The 20353-nt window shown below is 33.1% G+C and overlaps 1 protein-coding gene across 1 annotated transcript in view; it reads left to right on the top strand.

The window, feature by feature from the left end:
• Window positions 1-1589: 1589 nt before the first annotated feature.
• The window catches only part of LOC126892632 (gastrula zinc finger protein xLCGF3.1-like), a 52868-nt gene continuing 34104 nt past the window's right edge, over window positions 1590-20353 (top strand). The window contains exons 1-2 of the mRNA XM_050662267.1: window positions 1590-1717; window positions 2509-2565. The gene's annotated coding sequence lies outside the window, so the exon portion shown is untranslated. The remainder of the gene's footprint in view (window positions 1718-2508; window positions 2566-20353) is intronic.

Below are 20353 nucleotides of genomic sequence, written 5' to 3'. Positions count from 1 at the left end.
GCCGTATGTGAGTACCGGTCTTATTAAGTTTTTGTAATTATGTAATTATGCATTATGTAATTTCATCACATAATGCATACAAATCCCATTTAACTTTAACAAGAATTCAATTTCAACTTCCGGTCTCCAGTTACATCATCAATGCGTGAGCTCGGACGTATTTGCGCTACGGGAAAATACTATCTCTTTATTTATAGTATCATGACCCCAGCTTGGTGCAACTGAACCTTATCAATTGCCTCTCAGCGATGACATAAACGTCACAGTCTTGAAATGCCCTATGTATTCGATGGAGACACCAATCGTAATCGATCTGTCAATACTTTTGGTTGGCCACCCTGAACTGGCGGTACTCCACCTTTACAAGCCATGAAGAGAAAAAGGCAACGTCGCAATTGATGACGTCGGTAGTCTGACTTTCGGACTACCTGCTTCGAAACCACAATTTTAAAGTACAAATTCAAGTAAAATTTATAGTATTTTTTCAGTCGAACAGGAAAATATATTAATTAGAAGCTTTTACAAAATTAAATTAAAAGTAATTCCTTGTAAGTAACGTTTATTATACAAAAAAAAACAAACAATGACAAGAATATGTGTAAAATACTTTATTTTAAATAACTTATATCTTATTTTAAATTATATACAAAATATCGTTAGAAATAACTACAAAAACAATTGCTCACGATGTTTAACGTATATTGTTGGGGTCTAGAGTAGATAACTTTCTTTATTGTTACCGCCCTTATCGTTATTTTTCTTTTTATACTTTTTTGAAGATTCATTACTTTGATGGCTGCAATTTTGTATAATTATTTAAAACAATATTACATACAATTCTTATAACAGCAGAATAAACTTTGAAGGCATTTTCCCCACCTTCACACTAAAATTCAAAATTTAAGTGAAATACTTCATGCTGTTGTAAACTTTTCATTACCAAAGATCATAATACATCAGGTAAAAATAATTGTTTTGCAAAAATAATTTTTTAATATTGGGATTGTTAATAATAAATTCAAATGTTGAACAACGGTGATATTAATAATGAATAAATTTTACTGAATCCGTTGCTAAGCACAAAAAATCCCTTTGCAAATAATCATAGTAATCTGCTCCAGTTGTCTCTCCTTAATCTCCTTTACTGCAAAAAACAAGCTGTTTAAACTAGAGTCATCTTAATTATATACCTTTTAAAGCTCTTTATAATTTGTAGCACGAAATATTGTAAAATTTTTCAGTTTCTCTGTAAATATGGTGAATATTGTTGTATACAAACAAATGAGAACTGACCGTGACCCGGTCTACTGAACTTAACCGGTCTACCATTAGATGTTGCCAAGATTCAACTTCATGGCTTGTTAAGTAAAGGTGGCTATGGTACTACGACTAACGACTACGCTACGTGATTTTTTGAGGTTATGGTTATATGTTATGTTATTAATGTTATTTTTTGATATTTTTCCTAATACAAAATCAAAATAGACGTATTATATATTACTAAAACTAAAAATCATGTTTAATCAAAGTGAAGTAAAAGAAGAAGTTGGTGAAACGACTTGCAAAAGAGAAATATATAATGAAGTAGATGAAGTTCTAGAGAACACCTGTAAAATCGAAATTAAGGATGAACCTATCAGGGAAAGTACAAATGATACATTTGATTATTTAGACGGTAATATATGTTCTATAAAAGCTGAAATCAAACAAGATGATGGTAAGTAAATAAAGAGTATGTAGTTAATTTACCTAAGCTCCTATTATCTCACTGAATAACACAAAATATTCCTCTTCAACCTCTAACCCTTAACTCTTTCGTTGAAGATGACGTCGAAAGACGTCATTCGTTTCTTAAGTTACAGGTCTTTCGATGCCATAGGTATAGGTAGGTACATAGCTTACTTTAGTATATCGTCAGTCTTAAGTGAATGATGTCTTTCGAGTCTTCCTCAGCAAAAGGGTTAAGTGGTCACTAAGGCAGTGATTCTCAACCTGTGGGGCGCGCCCCCCTAGGGGGGCGCGCTTTTAGCAATGAGGGGCGTGAAAATATAAAAAAAAACACCTAAAAAATTGACTAATTTACTAAAATCAAAGCAAAACAAAATTCTGACAAACAAAAAAATAAAATACCCATGAACAAGGAGCTATACATAGTTATGAGCACTAAATACTAAATCAACTAATTTAATGTAAATTAGTGACTCCCTTGGGCCTGTTTTGCAGAACAAAGCTTATCAAAACAGGGTGTAATATTAGAAATAGACGCTCTCAGTCCTTTCTCTATATTTAGCTGCGATTTATATTTGGTCTTTAAAGCAGCCATCGCGGAAAATCCTGTTTCGCAAAGGTAGGATGGTGAAAACGGTAATAGTATACGAAACGCTCTGGTTTTCAGTACAGAAAACTCATCATTTACCCCTGCCCAAAATTCAAAGAGGGATCTAATATTAAACTGTTTCTTGATTTCGGCATTTGCTGTGAAGTCTATGAAGGTTTCTTCTTTTGCAGTAGAGAGCTCTTCGGGTGTAATTTGAAACGGATTCCCGACCCACTCATAACTATTATGTAAGTATTAATTGGTCGTCGGCAAAAAAGTATCTTTTAAAATTTTTTGTCAGCATTGCTAAATGATTTTCAATGGTTACAAAAACAACTTTCACATGTTGTTCTTCAACCTGGTAAGTTTGAAAACATTCATCCTCATTTTCAAATATTTCTAGGTTTTTTGCTTTAAATTTCCGCTCCACAATTTCAATTTTCTACAGAAAGCGTTAATTTTGTCATTCGTATCAAATATATGTGTATTATACCCTTGAAGTTGTAAGTTCAAAATATTTAGTTTCTCGAATATATCAACCAAGTAACTCAATTTCATCAAAAATAAACCATCGTAAAACATCTTGGTTTGCGGCCTCTTTTCTTCTTCTAGAAAAATGGCGATTCCATGTCTTAATTCAAAACACGTAAAAATTTCCCACGTAATAACCAGCTTGCCTCATAATAAAATAATGCTGAATGTACCGCATCCATGTCTTTGCAAAGTACCTACAGAAAAGATTCTAGTTTTCAAAGGTCTCATTTTTATGTAGATAATTAACTATTGTTACAACCGTAGTTAGCACAATATTCAAGCCAGAGATTCTCTGTTGATCATACAGTGTCTCTATTTTTGCTTCATTTATATAATCAGTTAACATAGCAAATAATGCAAGCAACTTTGCAATCAATTCTATTGGTTTGCAGAAAAGTAGTTCTGCTACTGATCTGCCATCACAAAATCGAACGTAGGCAATAAAATGGACATATTTATTGCTAATGTTGCCTCATCAAGCTGAATCGAAAACGGCTTTTCACGCAACTTCCTGATTAGCTGATCCTGTACATATGTAGCAGACAAAGACGAAGAGGAAATAGAACAATTCTATAATAACTTAGAAGAGGTGATGAGAACAACAAAGAGACAACACATTAACATAGTAATGGGCGATCTGAACGCCAAGGTAGGTCAGGGTAAAGTTGGAGAAAATGTCGGTAAATACGGCTTAGGTAATAGAAATGAAAGGGGTGATCGTTTAGTTCAGTTTTGTCAAAGCGAAGATTTAATAATAACTAATACATTCTTTAAATTACCCCCAAGGAGACTCTATACGTGGACGTCACCTCAACACACACAAGAAAAAGTAATCAGAAACCAAATAGATTACATAATGGTGACAAAAAGATACCGTAATGCCGTGAAATCTACTAAAACTTACCCTGGAACTGATATCGGTTCGGATCATAATCCAGTAGTATTTGTGTTAGAAGCTAGACCAAAGAAAATGAGAAAAACCTTCATCCCAACGTTAGACTTAAGTCAGCTTAAAAGTGAACACCGACGACAAACAGTGCGCGAAGAAATCAACACCGACCTTAGTGTAGCAGAAAACCAAATCCGCAGAACAGACAACATAGATGAAAAACTGAAGTATATAAACACTATAATAAGAACTACGGGAAAGAAACACCTAACCAAATCTCCAAAGAAACATAAGGTGTGGATGACACCAGACATACTAGAACTAATGGATGAAAGACGCAAATTGAAGAGTAATTCAGAAAAATACAGAGAGGTTGATAAGAACATAAAGCAAATAATAAAGAAGGCCAAAGAATCATGGATTACAGAACAATGTGTAGAAATGGAAGACTATGAAAGAAAGTATGACACATTCAATATACATAAAAAAGTAAAAGAACAGGAACCCAAAGAAGACATCAAATAAGTTTGCTTAAGGACAAAGACGGAAATATTGTAGACTTAACAGAAAAAATTAATAGATGGAGTGAATACATAAGAGAATTGTTTGAGGACAACAGAAATGACATTGACAAGGTAAATGGTGAAACGGCACCTGAAATCCTAAAATGTGAAGTAGAAATGGCACTTAGAAATTCCAAAACTGGAAAGGCAAATGGACCCGATGAGGTTCCTACTGAATTACTAAAGCTCTTGAATGATGAATCAATAGGTATAATATTGCACTTATTTAACACAGTATACAATACTGGTATTATACCTCAAGAGTGGCTGCTGTCTACATTCGTTACACTGCCAAAGAAATCCAATGCAAAATAATGTTCAGAACATCGAACAATATCTTTAATGAGCCATCTACTAAAGATATTTCTAAAAATCATCCACAACCGAGTTTATCAAAAGTTGGAGTCAGATATTAGTAATACACAGATGGGGTTCAGAAAAGGACTAGGTACTCGAGAAGCTCTCTTCGGTTTGAATGTTCTTACACAAAGATGCCTAGACGTTAATCAAGAAGTACATGCATGTTTTATCGATTTTGAAAAAGCGTTTGACAGAGTACGCCACGATAGGCTAAGAGACATTCTTGAAAGAAAAGACATAGATAATAAAGATCTGCGAATAATTCTCAACTTATATTGGAATCAGAAAGCTAACATCAAAATAGAAAACGAGATATCAAAAGCAATAGAAATACGTAGAGGAGTAAGACAGGGATGCATTTTGTCACCACTGCTATTTAATGTATATAGTGAAAGCATCTGTCAGGAAGCCCTTTTGCAAGCAAATGAAGGAATCGTAATCAATGGAGAGGTTGTAAATAATATTCGATACGCAGACGACACTGTACTAGTTGCAAGAACAGTAGAAGAATTACAACGATTACTTACAAACATAAATATTGCTTGCAACAATTATGGCATAAACATTAATATCAAAAAAACCAAGTATATGGTCTTCAGTAAAATCATGACACAACCAGCACATATTAGTATAAACGGCATTCAAATTGAAAAAGTATCAAGTTATAAATACTTGGGAACTTTAATAAACGAAACTGGAGATCAAAACAATGAAATAAAAAGACGTATCGAAATTGCCAGGGCCACCTTCATAAAGATGAGAAAATTCTTCTGCAACAGAGATATAAGCATCCCTCTACGATTAAGAATGCTAAGTGGCTACGTATTTAACACGCTATTATACGGTGTAGAGGCCTGGACTCTCAAACAGAACAACATAAAAAATATTGAAAGTTTCGAGATGTGGTGCTACCGTCGAATGCTGAAGATAAGTTGGGTTGAAAGAATCACAAATCTTGAAGTAATACGAAGGATAGGAAGAGACCCAGAAATTTTATTAACGATAAAACGAAGAAAACTCGAGTATTTGGGTCACCTGATGAGAGGTCATAAATACGCATTACTTCAAAATATAATGCAAGGAAAAATAGAAGGAAAACGGAATCCAGGCCGTAGAAGAATGTCGTGGATGCGGAATTTGAGAGAGTGGTTTGGCTGCACCACTAATGAACTTTTTAGGTCAGCTGTAAACAAAGTCAGGGTAGCCTTGATGATTTCCAATCTCCCATAGGAGTGGCACAAGAAGAAGAAGTACATATTCAGCTATATCACCAATTTGGCGGGCAACAGTATCATTTGATAGAATAGAATAGAATAGAATAGAATAATTTTTATTTGCATAAAATTTTTACATATTTGAGCAAATAACGTCAAGTAAATGTAAAAGTAAAAAGAAAAGAGATTGTATAAATCTAAAGTACATAGAACAATTTTTATCATAGTTAAAATTAAAATTAAAAATAAAAATTTAGACATTACATGTTACAAAAACAAAAAACAACTAATACTCCAGGTATTCCACCACAGTATATGGTTCTACAATGACCAGATATTTAAATAACTCTCTTTTAAATCTTCCAAATTGAATCTCTTGTTTTAACGCTGATGGTAACTTGTTGTGAAATTTGATACAGGCATATAGTGGACTTCGTTCTGTTAGAGTAAGCCTGTGTCTAGGGATAGTTAGGTTTAGAGCTCTTGTGTGATGGGTATGATTGGGGATGTAATGGTTAAATAATAAAGGGTTCTTAAAAAGAAATTTTAAACATTCATAAATGTAGATGGCTGGAAAAGTAAGTATATTTAGTAGTTTAAATTTCCCCCTGCATGAGTCTTTGATTTTCATCCCAAGAATAATCCGTATTACTTTTTTCTGAATGATAAGAAGCTCTGATGTTGCCACTGCACTTCCCCAGAACATGATTCCATAACGTAGTTGAGAATAAAAGTTAGCATAATAAACAGTAAGAAGAGTATCCTGCTGTAAGTACTCTTTAAGCACTCTTATTGAGTAGCATGCAGAGTTCAGTTTTTTACATAACTGCAATAGGTGTACATCCCACTGCAGATATTGGTCAATGTAGATACCCAGGAATTTGACAGAGTTGGATGTTTCTATGTGGTCTGATTGAATATTTACCATATTCGTGATCAGACCTCGAGACTGAATGGTTCTAAAATAGATGAAGACAGTCTTGTCACAGTTCAACAATAATTTATTCCCAGCGAACCATCTCTCAGCCCTCTCCAGATTTTCACCTGTTTTCAAGAGCAACTCTTCAACAGTTTTGGCCCAAATCAGATAATTTGAGTCATCTGCGAAATTAATGAGGCTAGATGATTCATCTGTTACAGATTCAGCAAGATCATTGATGTATACAAGAAATAAAAAAGGTCCAAGAACACTTCCCTGGGGTATCCCCAACTCGAGATTCAGTGCTTCTGAGAGTGTTCTCTCACCATTAGTTTCCAGACAAACTCTCTGTGACCTTCCTGTGATAAATGACTCTATCCAACGTAAAGCTGGGCCTCGTATTCCATACTTTTCAAGTTTGATCAGCAGTATTTGATGATCTAAACTGTCAAATGCTTTTGACAGATCTAGAAAAGCTCCTAGTGTTTTGTTTTTTAGTTCCAAGTTTTCAAGTATTTTAGTAACAAAGTCAAATATAGCTGTATCAGTTGATTTGCCCTTTAGGAAACCATGCTGTGTTTGTTTGAGAAGATTTTTTGACCTGAAGAAATTTTCAAGTCTATTATACATAGCTTTTTCAAAAATCTTAGAGAAGGACGAGAGAAGACTGATGGGTCGATAATTTTCCACTTTAGTTGGATCCCCTTTCTTGTGCAGTGGTTTCACCAGAGCCATCTTTAAATTTTGTGGAAAGTAGCCATATGCGAAGGAATTATTTATAATGTAAGTTAGAGGATAACTTAATTCCGCTATATAGGATATTTGTGGAAATTCCATCATGACCAGAGCTATGTTTATTTTTTAGATTTTGAATTATTTTAAGAATTTCAGTTTCAGAAACAGAAAACAAAAACATACTTTCTGAGACAGTGCTGATATTAATGCTGAAGTTTTCTACCGGCTTGATTTTATTGACTGCATTTATAGCTGCATTTGCCATAAAAGTGTTGATTTCATTGGATAGAGCATTCGACTCACCTTGTAAGCCCAGAACATTGGAGCTTTTTGAGTTCCCTTTAATTTCTTTGATTATTTGCCATGAAACCTTAGATTTGTTATCACTACTTTCCAACCTTTTATGATAAAAGTTTTTTCGAGACTCAACCAAAAGTTTATTATATCTACGCTTTTCAGCCCTATAGTCCTCTCGATACAGCTCATTATTGGCACTTAAAGTGAACAAAATATCCAGCCGTGATTTACAGGAAGTAACCTCTGGTGCACTTGTCCAACTATCTTTACGATTTTTGCTATTAAATCTTTTTATAGGAAAACATTGCTGAAATAATGTTTCTATAATATTTTTAAATTCTTCCCATTGGCTGTCTATTTGTGAAGAATGACATGCAAAGAGATTTGACCAATCCATCTGACTTAACAAGAATTTGAAATGTTGTTTGTTTTCTGCGCTAAACTGACGTTTTTTACTACTTACCGAACGCACTCCACCGATCTCAAATCTAACTATCTGAGCCAAATGATCTGATGTGTGAGGGTTGAAAACTTGATGAAAATGCTTCAATATTTGTATAAATATTGTCAATGCACGACTTTTTGGCACCATCTATGCGTGTGAATTCTGTTATTGAAGGAATTATATTAAAAGAGCTTAAAAATTTTTTAAAAATACCTGGCCATTTTGCGTCCTGGAGTATATTTAAGTTAAAATCTCCTGCTAAAAAAATTTTACAATCTTTACAAATTAAATCGGACAATATTTCATCTAACTTCTCAATAAGAATCTGTGGTTGTTCGGTTCTGTAAATTGATAGCACAACAATCTTCATTTTATTAAGCTGGACTTCTGCTGCTGCACATTCAAATACTGATTTTTCAGACAAACTAATAATGTCCTCCCTGGCTGTACTGGCATATTTATCTCGAACATATACAGCTGCTCCACCATGTTCATTGGTACCTCTACAGAATGAAGATACAAGTTTAAAATTTTTGATATTGTAATTTTGAAGCTGGTCTTCAGTTTTCCAATGCTCCGTAAGGCAAAGAGCAAGGCAATCTTCATATTCTTTTGAGATGCTATTTAATACATTGATACTGGTGCCAATTGATTGAGTGTTTAAGTGTATAACACTCAATTTTGAGGGTTCACCACGCCGCTCTGATTTATTCTGAGAGAGCGTCTTTGCAGGTTTAGAAAATGGTTAATGATAGTACCATTTGGCCATAGATCTTCTCTCATTATATTTGCTTTTTTATTATCACGTAAAGTGAGTTTAAAAGAGCTTTTGTATTTGTCTGTTTTAGTCTTCATTTTCTCACATATTACCTCTTTGTCCAGATCTTTGTGTTTTAGAAAATCGAGTATCTGTTGTGCCTCTGTTTTTGGAGAAAAACCAGATACAAATATTGCCGATTGTTTTGTTGCCATTGTAAGATCTGCACATACATTCATGCTCGTTCCTTTAATTGGATTGGGTCGATTGTTGTTTTTAGGCCGGTTTTTGCGTTGCACTAGCGTCCAACCTTCCTGGATATTCTCGAAATTCTCTATTTCTTCCGACTTGGAATGGATATTTTTGTTGCATTCTATAATGTTTTGGTTAGGTTTTTGAGTGACAGTTGTCAGCTGGTCTGACTGTGATACCTTCACGGAATGTCTATTCCGATAGAGGTATAAACTCCAATTTTTTAGCAAAATTATCTCCAAACACAGTTTCTACAATTTTGATTGCATCAGACTTTATAAGAGGCAAGTAAAGCTATTTCATTCGCAGTCAAAGTTTTTATGAAAACTAATTTTTGCTTTTCACGCCGTTTTAATTTTAACTCGAAGAATTCTCGGGGTTTGTTAATGTACTCACTACGAAGCGTTTCCCAATGTCTTTTTAGTTTATTAGGTTTCATGCTGCTCAAGTTATATTATTACTGCATAGATATATTGTTATTGAACGAGGAGGGGCACGGTGAAAATAATTATGGAAAATTGGGGCGCAAATGGTAAAACGTTGAGAAACGCTGCACTAAGGCATAAAAAGTACTCCATTCTTATTTAGAATGCCATCACTTTACATCTATATGTTTAATAGACAAGGCAGCTTCTGTATCGTCCTACCACACATTCTCCTACATTAGAGTCTAGTTTAATTCTTCCTCACTACAAATTTAGTACTAGATTAGATGTCATTGTTGGTGACAGAAATATGGTATGAAATAAACGTCCTATTGTAAGTAAAATTGCCAAGCGACCCCCAAAAAAATTGTGAAAATTCTTCCACAACCTATAGTCGATGCAGAAAGTGTATTTTTCTCATTTTTTTTTTTTCATAAAGGAATGGTAGAAAGTGTAACATCCCACACAGGCAAAAGGATAAGGCTCTCATATTACTCGCTATGTAACATTCTTATTTATTTATTTATTTATTGTTATATATATATATATATATATATATATATATATATATATATATATATATATATATATATATATATATATATATATATATATATATATATATACGTCTTCATATCAAGGCGAGATCCGACTAAATCGAGGACAACCCGAGATCCACCAATAGGAAATTAATTATTGGAGTATATTGTTCATAAGTATCTTTAAAATTAACATATTAATCATGGCACACTTAGAGGGGAAAAGATTTTTGTACTTAAATTTTTCTGATAAATTTACAGCGAAACGAGATCCGTCGCTGAAAAGTAAAGGGGAGGACTTATATACGAAATTTTAGATATTTACCGTTCAACGCGAGATCACACACTGATGCCAGCTCTAAAGAGTATTAGTCGAGCGGTTGGAGCTCGTGTTGTATTGTATATTTCCCACGATATAAAGATATATAATGGGCGTAACTTTTAAGTATCGCTTCTTTTGTGTCTTTAAAGTCTACGATTGACCTTTCAGAAAGTCCCTTAGTTTTATTACATACATAAGGGTGTGAAAAAAGAAAAAGAATACTTGACAAATAATAACCATTTAATAATGATAATTATTTGCAATACAATATTTTAAAACTATACATTAATATTCTTAAAAAAACACTTACTACGAAACCAAAATGTAATTATTATATTCTTAAATAATACAAATTGTTACAAAATAATTATTTAAATGATTGCTTGTTTTAAAGATACATTACAAGAAAGTAAAATTTTTTATAAATATTATTAAAGTTTAAAAAATAAAATAACTCAATATGTAATTATTATTTGATAGTTAAAAAATGATTTTAAGTAAAATGATTTAAAAGATAAAAAGAAACACACATAATTTTCAGGGTCAACTCCTAACTGCATGAAAATTTGGATTTAGATTCTACCCATCCCCCACTTCAAAGTTGAATTTGTGCCGTTGATTGCTTTTACTTGGAGGGTGAAAAAATATACGTTTAAAATAAGTCCGGAAACAGATCTGACTAAGTTTAAGCAACTTTTGTTCTATAGAGATTTTTTAACTTAGGTACTAGGTTAATTTAGTAGTAGGTACTAGAGTCACTTGCGACTAAAAATATTTACTTTTCAACAAAAAAAAAACACAAATACTCAAAAAGTAAGTATTATATCGAAAAAATATTCTTGGAAAAAATGTAGCATATAAAAAAAACGAAAAAATGGTATATTCTTAGTCTATAGAACCAGTAAAAGTAAATTTGTAGCTCATAAAAAAGACGATATTATCCTTCAAATTCCAAATCAAATATTTTAACGTGATACATAGTACCAAAAAATTAAGATCTTTTCGGGGAAAACCCATTAAAATTTTTTTAAAGTGTTAACAAAAAGCTTTATTTTATTTTATAAAAGTTATATACGGGTAGGAGAGACAACGGAACGAATTTTCGAACGTTTAAACAGACGACATCCCAGATTTACCAATTTCTGGACAATTGATCCAAAGGCTGGATTCTAACAACGAAACAGTTGTGGATTTTCAAGTTTTCAATGAGAGTTAGAATGAAAAAACATTAGTGACCTCGAGTATGATGGTTTGGAGAATTTGGCTGGTTATATCTGCCATAAATTGAAGGACTCCAGTATTCAATCCGAAGATGTTTCAACATACACGTGGGTTGATCATTTGAGTAAGTGTGGTTTATGTAAACCATCAGACACTCTCTTGTCATATATTAAGTAACTGGAGACAATTTTTCCTTCCACATGAATGGTGATTCCATTTTGGTAACTAAAAATTATTTAGAAAACCTTATGTCCAAAAGTGTAACTGTAGACTGTTCTAACAAAGCGAACAAGTTATTTTTTAGGTCTCGGATGTACTTCCGAATTAAAGAATTAAACAAGTCTCTTAACAACCTGACATTGCGTAAAAGAAAAATTATGAAAACTGCTACATAGTTGCTGTATGTACGTCTATTTCACATGCACAAAATTTAAATAAAGTGCATGGCATGAAAACTGTAAAACTTATTTTTGTCTTTTCCAAGCCTCTTACTTAAATCTGATGAAATACATTATTTAAAAAGTAAAAAATTTTGTTTTTTTATCAATCCATTAAATTTATGGTTTTATTTTGGGGCTTTTCTTCCCCTTGGTAAAAATTATATTTACTAATATGTAGGCCACTAATCAATTTTTGCCAACTAACGAAATATAATAATTTTAGTAGATATCGATTATATGAATATTTTTATTTTCCGGATACCAATATAATCAAGAAACTGGGAACTTTACAAATAACTGAAAATCAATTTAAATAAAAGTAAATAGTTTAATAATTTTCTAATTCTCTAAACTATAAAAATCACTTAGTTTCTTTTAGTCATAATTCATTCATTTGTATTATTCTCAAATTTCATTCGCGTTCGTATTACGAACGCATAGACGGGACTATGCTTTACTCTGTTGTTAATGTCATGCGCCAATCGGACGAGCTTACGTAACTAGAATATCAGGGTGTGCATATTTCCGGGTCCCGGTGAATTCGTATCTATTTTAATCCCCATCCTAATTACAGACCAACTGGCAACTCTGGTGCGCAGGTAATTTTTAAATAACGCATTAACTACCGGTGAATTGGTAACTTTCATTTTTTAAGTATTGTTGATAATCTAATATCGGTATTCCAGGTATTTAGCGCTGCACTCCTAGAAAATGGAAAAAATGGAAAAAATGTCACAGGAAGTGAAACCGATGATGAAACGAAACGCAAAAGAGAAAACTTGGATGATTGTTTTAACAGAAGTAAAATTAAAAAACGGTCACCAAGCAAAGCAGGCAACGAAAACAAGGAAGACATGGAAAATGTTATGATTACAATAATGAAAGAGCTAATGAATAAAAACGATGAAATGCTTCAGGAAATAAAACAAATAAGGAAAGAATAACAACAAACCAATAAAGAGTTAATGGGTGTAAAAGCAGAGAAACAAAAACTAAAAAAAGAAGTAAAAAAGCTACATGAATGAATGGAGCAACTGGAGAAATTTAGCAAAAAGAAAAGCTTGATCGTAACTGGGTTGAAAGTAGAAACAAATGATTATAAGAAATTAAAAGAAGAAATGGAAAATTTCAGAGCCCAAGAGTTGCAAATACAAATAAAACTAAGAAGTGAAAAAAAAATAGGAGAAACAGTATGCGCAATAGAAATAGAAGCCCTCACGGATAAAATGGAAATCCTAAACAAGAAACGTAAACTAAAACAGCATAAAGATCGTATCTATATAATGGTAGGGGAGCCCAAGCGGGGATTTTTGCAGTTACTCGAGCGCGTCAGATTATCATATGGGGAGAAACGTGGTACCCTGCAGATGTACCTCTGCCATATATTGGCTCTTAACACAGGGAAATTGTCAGATTAAGATAAGGTAAGTTAAGTACATGCAAAACAGTATATATTTAAAAAATCTGACGATTTGAGCAGGGCGTAAGGGAATTGGTGAGTCACAAAGTTTCACAAGAAAAAGGCGAATATTTCGCGAAATAAACGTCAGATCGAAAAACTAAAAACTACACGTTCAATATTTTTCAAAAATCTATCGATAGATACCAAACACGACCCCTCGCAGAGAGGGGTGGGGGGTAAATTTTAAATACAAATCCCGCGATATTTAGCAAAATAAACATCAGATCGAAAAACTGCAAAATACACTTATTTAATATTTTTGAAAAATATATCGAATGGTACCAAACGCGACCCCCACGGAGGTGGGGTGGGGGGTTACTTTAAAATCTTAAATGGGAGCCCCCATTTTTTATTGCAGATTTGAATTCTCTGCATAAAAATAAGCAACTTTTATTCGAACTATTTTTTCGAATTATGGATAGATGGCGCTATATTAAAAAAAAACGATTAATGGAAATGGAAAATTAAATTAAAAAATGGCAAGCGCCCGCTAAAATGGAAAATTTTACTTAACTTTTTTTGGTTTTAGGACCTAATAATCACAACCCAATAGGTCCCCAAAGCGCTCGAGTGACTGCACATTTAGCATACTTTGCTCCCCTACCATAAACAACGATTTGACATCGAAAGAAAAAGAAATACAAAAGGAAATAACTAAAATAGCAAAGGACGAAAGAAGCAAAGGTAAGCAAACGAAAATCGGCTACAAGAAATTAATAGTGAATGGCAAAATCTAGATATGGGACGAAGAGAGAGAACAGCTGATAGAAATTTCAAAAAACTAATAAACGAAGAACAGCGGCTGAAATATGATATTGACATGGCAAAAAAAGACTCGGAAATGCAAACGGTTAACGAAAACAAAATAACGCACACAAAATAAAGAAAGAATCTCAATAAGAAGAAAAGAACAAAACCCATTAGAATGGGCTCTTGGATATTAGAACCATGCTGGCATCAGGTAAGATGCAAGAAATAGCTCTTGAAATGAAAAAATACCAACTAGAAATCCTAGCCGTACAGGAAATACGATGGAAGAAAGAAGGAAAAATTGAGAAGAAAAACTTTAGCATGTATTATTCGGGAGAAAACAAACAGGGAACGAATGGTACGGCATTTATGGTGAACAAAAAAATGAGGGAAAAACTGATAGAATTCAAAGCAGTTAATGAAAGGATATCTTACATAAGAAAATAAACAAGCCCACATCTCGATAGTCAATTGCTATGCACCCACCGAAGAAGCAAACCAAGAAGATAAAACAGAATTCTAAGACATCCTGGAAGAAACCTGTGAAAATATTCCGAGGAATGACATATTAATAATATTGGGTGATTTCAATGCAAAGATCGGAAAGGAGGACTATAATCGTAATGTAGCTGGCAAAGAAACCATTCATGAAACTACGAATGATAATGGAGGAGAAATCTGCAACCTAGCAGCAGCAACAAATACATATATAGTTAGTACTGGGCATAAACATAAAAAAGAAAACAAAATAACATGGATGATACCAGGAAGAATGGATGGAAACCAAATAAATCATACTCTAATTTCGAAAAAGTGGACACAAATAGTACAAGACGTAAGGTCATATAGAGGGGCAAATGGAGGCACTGACCACATATTGTTGATAGCAAAACTTAAGATGAAAATAATCAAAGCAAATAATCATAAGAAAGGAAAAAGGAGGAAATGGAATATAGCCAATCTGAAAACGCAAGAAACAAAGCAACAATATACAGAACAACTGGAACAGAAATTGGGTCAGTACGAGCACAAAGAAATAGAAGGAGAATGGAAAAACATAAAGAACAGCATAATAGAGACAGCAGAACAAATAATAGGATTCCAAAAAACAAAGAATCGAAAGAATGGTTTGATGAGGAATATCACCAAAAAAGTCAACCGAAGCACCTCGCAAGAAACAAATGGCTACAAAGTGCCGAACAGGAACAACTGGATCAATATAGAAAAGAAAAACAAGAAGCATTGAAACTCTATAGAAGAAAGAAGAACACATGGATCTCTGAACAAATGCAAGAATTAGAAACGAATAATAAAGACAACAAGAAATTGTTCGAATAGATAAAACAACAACACAGTACCAAAAAATCTGTCACAAAAATAAACAAAAAAGATTGGGAAAAACATTTTACGGACCTATACAAAAACGACAATAAGGCATATTCAGAGGATGAGGATATAAGAGATAACAGAGATGAAGAGGAAGTTGCACCTACTTATTAGGAATTCATGGAGGTATTAAAACAACTAAAAGTAAACAAAACGCCAGGGCCAGATGAAATCAACAACGAACTGATCATCAACGGCGGAGAGGAGCTCACGAAGCGAATGCACAAGTTAATGGTTACAATTTGGAAGGACGAAAGCATGCCCATAGAATGGAAAAACGGACACATCGCACCAATCTTTAAGAAAGGAGATCCAACTAAGTGCTGCAACTACAGACCAATTATGCTACTAAATACAACGTATAAGATATTGACCACAATTATAAGAAACCGACTAAATCAATACACAGAAAAAATTATAGGACCATATCAACAGGGTTTTAGAACAATAGATCAAAGGAAGATCAACAATAGATGCAATACAGCAAAAGTTAAATCAAATGAGGGCGATACAAATGACATCAAAATAGAACTTGAAGTAAGACAAGGAGACAGTCTGTCAACGACAAACGACACTATTTAATATCGCTCTAGAAGGAGTAATTAGGGACACAGGGCTGAAAAAGACAATTATTCAAAGCTCAACACAGATCATAGGATATGCAGATGAACTGGGACTGGTAGCACGAGATAAAAAAAGACTAGAAGAGGCACTTTTAACCCTGGTAAGAGAAGCAAAGACGAGAGGACTAATAATCAATCAGAATAAAACAAAATATCTTATAAGCACACGAGACAATGTAAACAGAATAGCAGAAATAAAGATAGGTGAAAATACATTCCAGAGAGTAGATTGCTTCAAATACCTGGGGGTGATGGTGGACGGCAAAAACGGAAGGATTATAGAGATAAACGACAGAATTAAAGCAGGTAATAGAGTATATTGGAAATATCACCAACTACTCAAGGACAAAACTTGAGCAAAAAAAACAAAATCAAAAATATACATAGCAGCAATCAGATCAGTGATAGCCTATGGAGCAGAAGTAATGTGCCTTACGAAAAAAGACGAAGAAAAGTTAAAAATAATTGAGAGAAAAATTATAAGGATACATGGCCCAGTAAAGACAGAAACAGGGGAATATTGAAAGCTGATGAACCATGAAATAATAAATATAAATAAAGGAGAAGATATAGTAAAATTCATTAAAGCACAAAGCCTCAGATGGTTTGGGCACACACAAAGAAGAGGGGTAAAAGAACTGATCAGGAAGATAATGAACTGGAAACCAGTAAAAAATAGACCAAGAGGAAGACCAAAAATTAGATGGGAAGATCAACTGCTAGACGATATATCAAAGATGGAAATTGCAAACTGGAGAGAAAAGATTCAGGACCGGAGAGAGTGGAAGAAGATAGTAGAGAGGGCAAAAAAACATCACAACCTATGAACTAAGACCTAAAGGAAAAGCGGACTAATTTACCGCGTGAAATGGATTAAAAGAGCTCATATTTGAGCGAGAAAAAAACATCACAACCTATGAACTAAGACCTAAAGGAAAAGCGGACTAATTTACCGCGTGAAATGGATTAAAAGAGCTCATATTTGAGCGAACTATACTCTAACAAGAGTGAACGGTCCATATAATAATTCCAGGTATGTACCTGTATAAATTACCCTCCTTGAAGTTGGTGTAAAAGGTATTCACCATTTATGTATTGTCTTTTGGAAGGATTACTAGAGAAAATCCAAATAAATTTTGAAAAAATGGCTGAAATCGCTGAAATTCTTGTAACAGATTCCGTAATGAGTGTACATGGGTGGTAAATGATTTTAAATTTCACTTAAAGAAAGTGCTAAAAAGTCTAAAACATTTATGGTACTGTTCTGCATCTGGTTTCCAGGCAACCTGTTATACCGACGGTTAGTTTTTTTAATATTTTGAGTAGTAACTATGTTGGTTATCAACAATTTGATGTCAAAAATGCACATTTTGCCATTTTTTGTCTACCAGTAAGAAGAAAAACATTCAAAACAAAATTTAAGATAACCGCATTATAGAGCATGTAAAACAATTTAAACAAGGTTTTATAAATTTCGCTATACTTAATTGTTGCTTATAAAACTATAAATTAAGTCAGTTTAACGTTAATATAACTTATGTAAAAAATACAACTTATATCTCGATATTACGTGAAATAGCTCAAAGAAATGAGTAAAAATACACGGTTTTTATGACACTCAGTGTAACTACGTAACAATTGTTTTAGTTTCTCTATGGACGGAATAACAAAATTTATGTAAATCTGACCAATCTTTTCTCAATTTAACTATTTATTGACAATTTAAATGAAAAATAGCCGATTTTAAGAATTTTCGTCTATAAGTTACACTGTTTTACCAAAAAACTGAAAAAAGAACCGATTAGTTTATTGAAATAGCCTTAAAATGAGTTGAAGTAAAATAGAATTGGAGCTTTGTTTATCAATAAACATTAACTATTCAAATTTATTTCTTACGTTTTAAGCTAACTACCTGAGGTACCCCTAAACCCTAAAAATGTCATCAAAACGACGATTTTGAAGCTCTTTCGACTGGATTAAAGAAGCTATTATCGATTCAAACAAAAGTTGTGTATTTTTAATTCTAAATTTCAACTATTTAATTAAAAATAAAGTGTTTCAGTTGAAAATTCAAAGTTGCTACACCCACCGCTTTCGCAGGCAGAATAAGAACCCTGCTATTGCATAAGTATATAGATTTTGAAAAACCATTCAAAAAGCATTCCAAAGTTTTTTCGATATGCCGTCTAGTTCTCGAGATATTTGACAATCGCCTTTCTGGACAGAGCCCTTAAATAATGTAAACATTCTTATTCAAGCTAGACATAAGCCGAGTGAGAGAGCTGACCGTGAAATTCATTTGCGATGTTTCCAAATTTACCGGATCTCGGATTGTCTGCAAAATATATATTTACCATATACACAACGGATCGCGCGCGCTGCCCTCTACAGCGGATTTAGTGGAACCACTGCAATATAAAATTCACCAAAAGGGGTGCAAAATGAGGTCCAGACAAAAATCGATTTCCTTGTACTCTAACCATTGTTACATCGAGATGTCACTATATACACGTGAATACAAGGTGAGATCCAAAATCGGATCTCGCCTTGCAAAACGGATCTCATCTTGTATAGCTTATGATACAAACGGATCTCGCCTTGATATGAAGACATATATATATATATATATATATATATATATATATATATATATATATATATATATATATATATATATATGTAAGGGGATTTTTCCACATTCTCTATTTCATCTGTTTGATTATATATATATATATATATATATATATATATATATATATATATATATATATATATATATATATATATATATATATTGATACATGTATCCATGTGACTTCCAAAGTAGATTCTCGTAATACGTTGTTACTTCATATATACCGTTATGACTTCCGATTTCGGAAGTCACAAAGTTTTGCCTATATTTTTATGAATTTGGCTACTAGATGGTATCAGAAGGCTTATATTAAAAATTTCGCTGGAAGTCATATCGTATCTAACATACTCATAAGATCAGATTTTAGTTCGACGGTATATCACTAGCGCTAGTGTCGCTCCCGTGCTACTATACAGGTTATGTACACAACGCGTAGCGTCTTCCGTATACCACACCGCTCGGTGTGACTTCCGTTTTTTGGCAACCCTGTGTAACGGTTTCCAGACATTGATCTGTTGTAGATTCGCGGTCCTAATCGTACTTAGTGTTTTGTGTGCCTTTTGTTTTTAAACATGAATAATAGCAGATCTGCTTTACTTTTAAAGTTAGCCTTAAATGAAGGTACAATAAGTGATTATATATCTCTATAATTATATATTTTCTGTACTTATTTTAATCTATAATATTTACTTACCTATTTACTTATATAAATTCATTTTTCTCGTGTTTTTGTTTACTTCCTTTTTTACAATGAACTTCTAATTTAATCTACACTCACCGGCACGAAAAACGGGCACCCCAAAAAAATGGGTAATTTTTGATGTCTCGTATCTTCCAAACCTGTTGTCCGATTTAAGTAATTTTTTTAATATGTTATAGCCTTATTCTTTATCAATATAGATATGATAATATTGTTGATAGACAGGTAAATTTTCATTGTATACCGGGTGTACCAATCAAACTGGGTTTTTTTCTCAATTTTCACAACACCCTGTGGAATATTCTAGCCTTTATAAAATATTTAAATTAAAGCCTAACTATAGCTCCAGGTTTTATTAACATTCTTTTTTTTATTCATTCGCTTACGTTGGATAATAAAAAAGTTAAGGAATTTAACAACTAGCCATGTTCTTTATCGATACAGGTGTTTCTAAATATAAGTGCGACAAACTTTAAGGGGTAATTTCTGCATGAAAAAATAATGATCGTTTGGCAAAAGAATTTTATATTTGCAAGCATTTGCGGACATAGCTTTATCAAGTAAACGA

Source organism: Diabrotica virgifera, chromosome 9 (assembly GCF_917563875.1).
Source record: "Diabrotica virgifera virgifera chromosome 9, PGI_DIABVI_V3a".
In the NCBI taxonomy this organism is placed as follows: Eukaryota; Metazoa; Arthropoda; class Insecta; order Coleoptera; family Chrysomelidae; genus Diabrotica; species Diabrotica virgifera.
The sequence above is the reverse complement of the archived record's forward strand: the minus strand, read 5'-3'. Positions and strand labels throughout refer to the sequence as shown.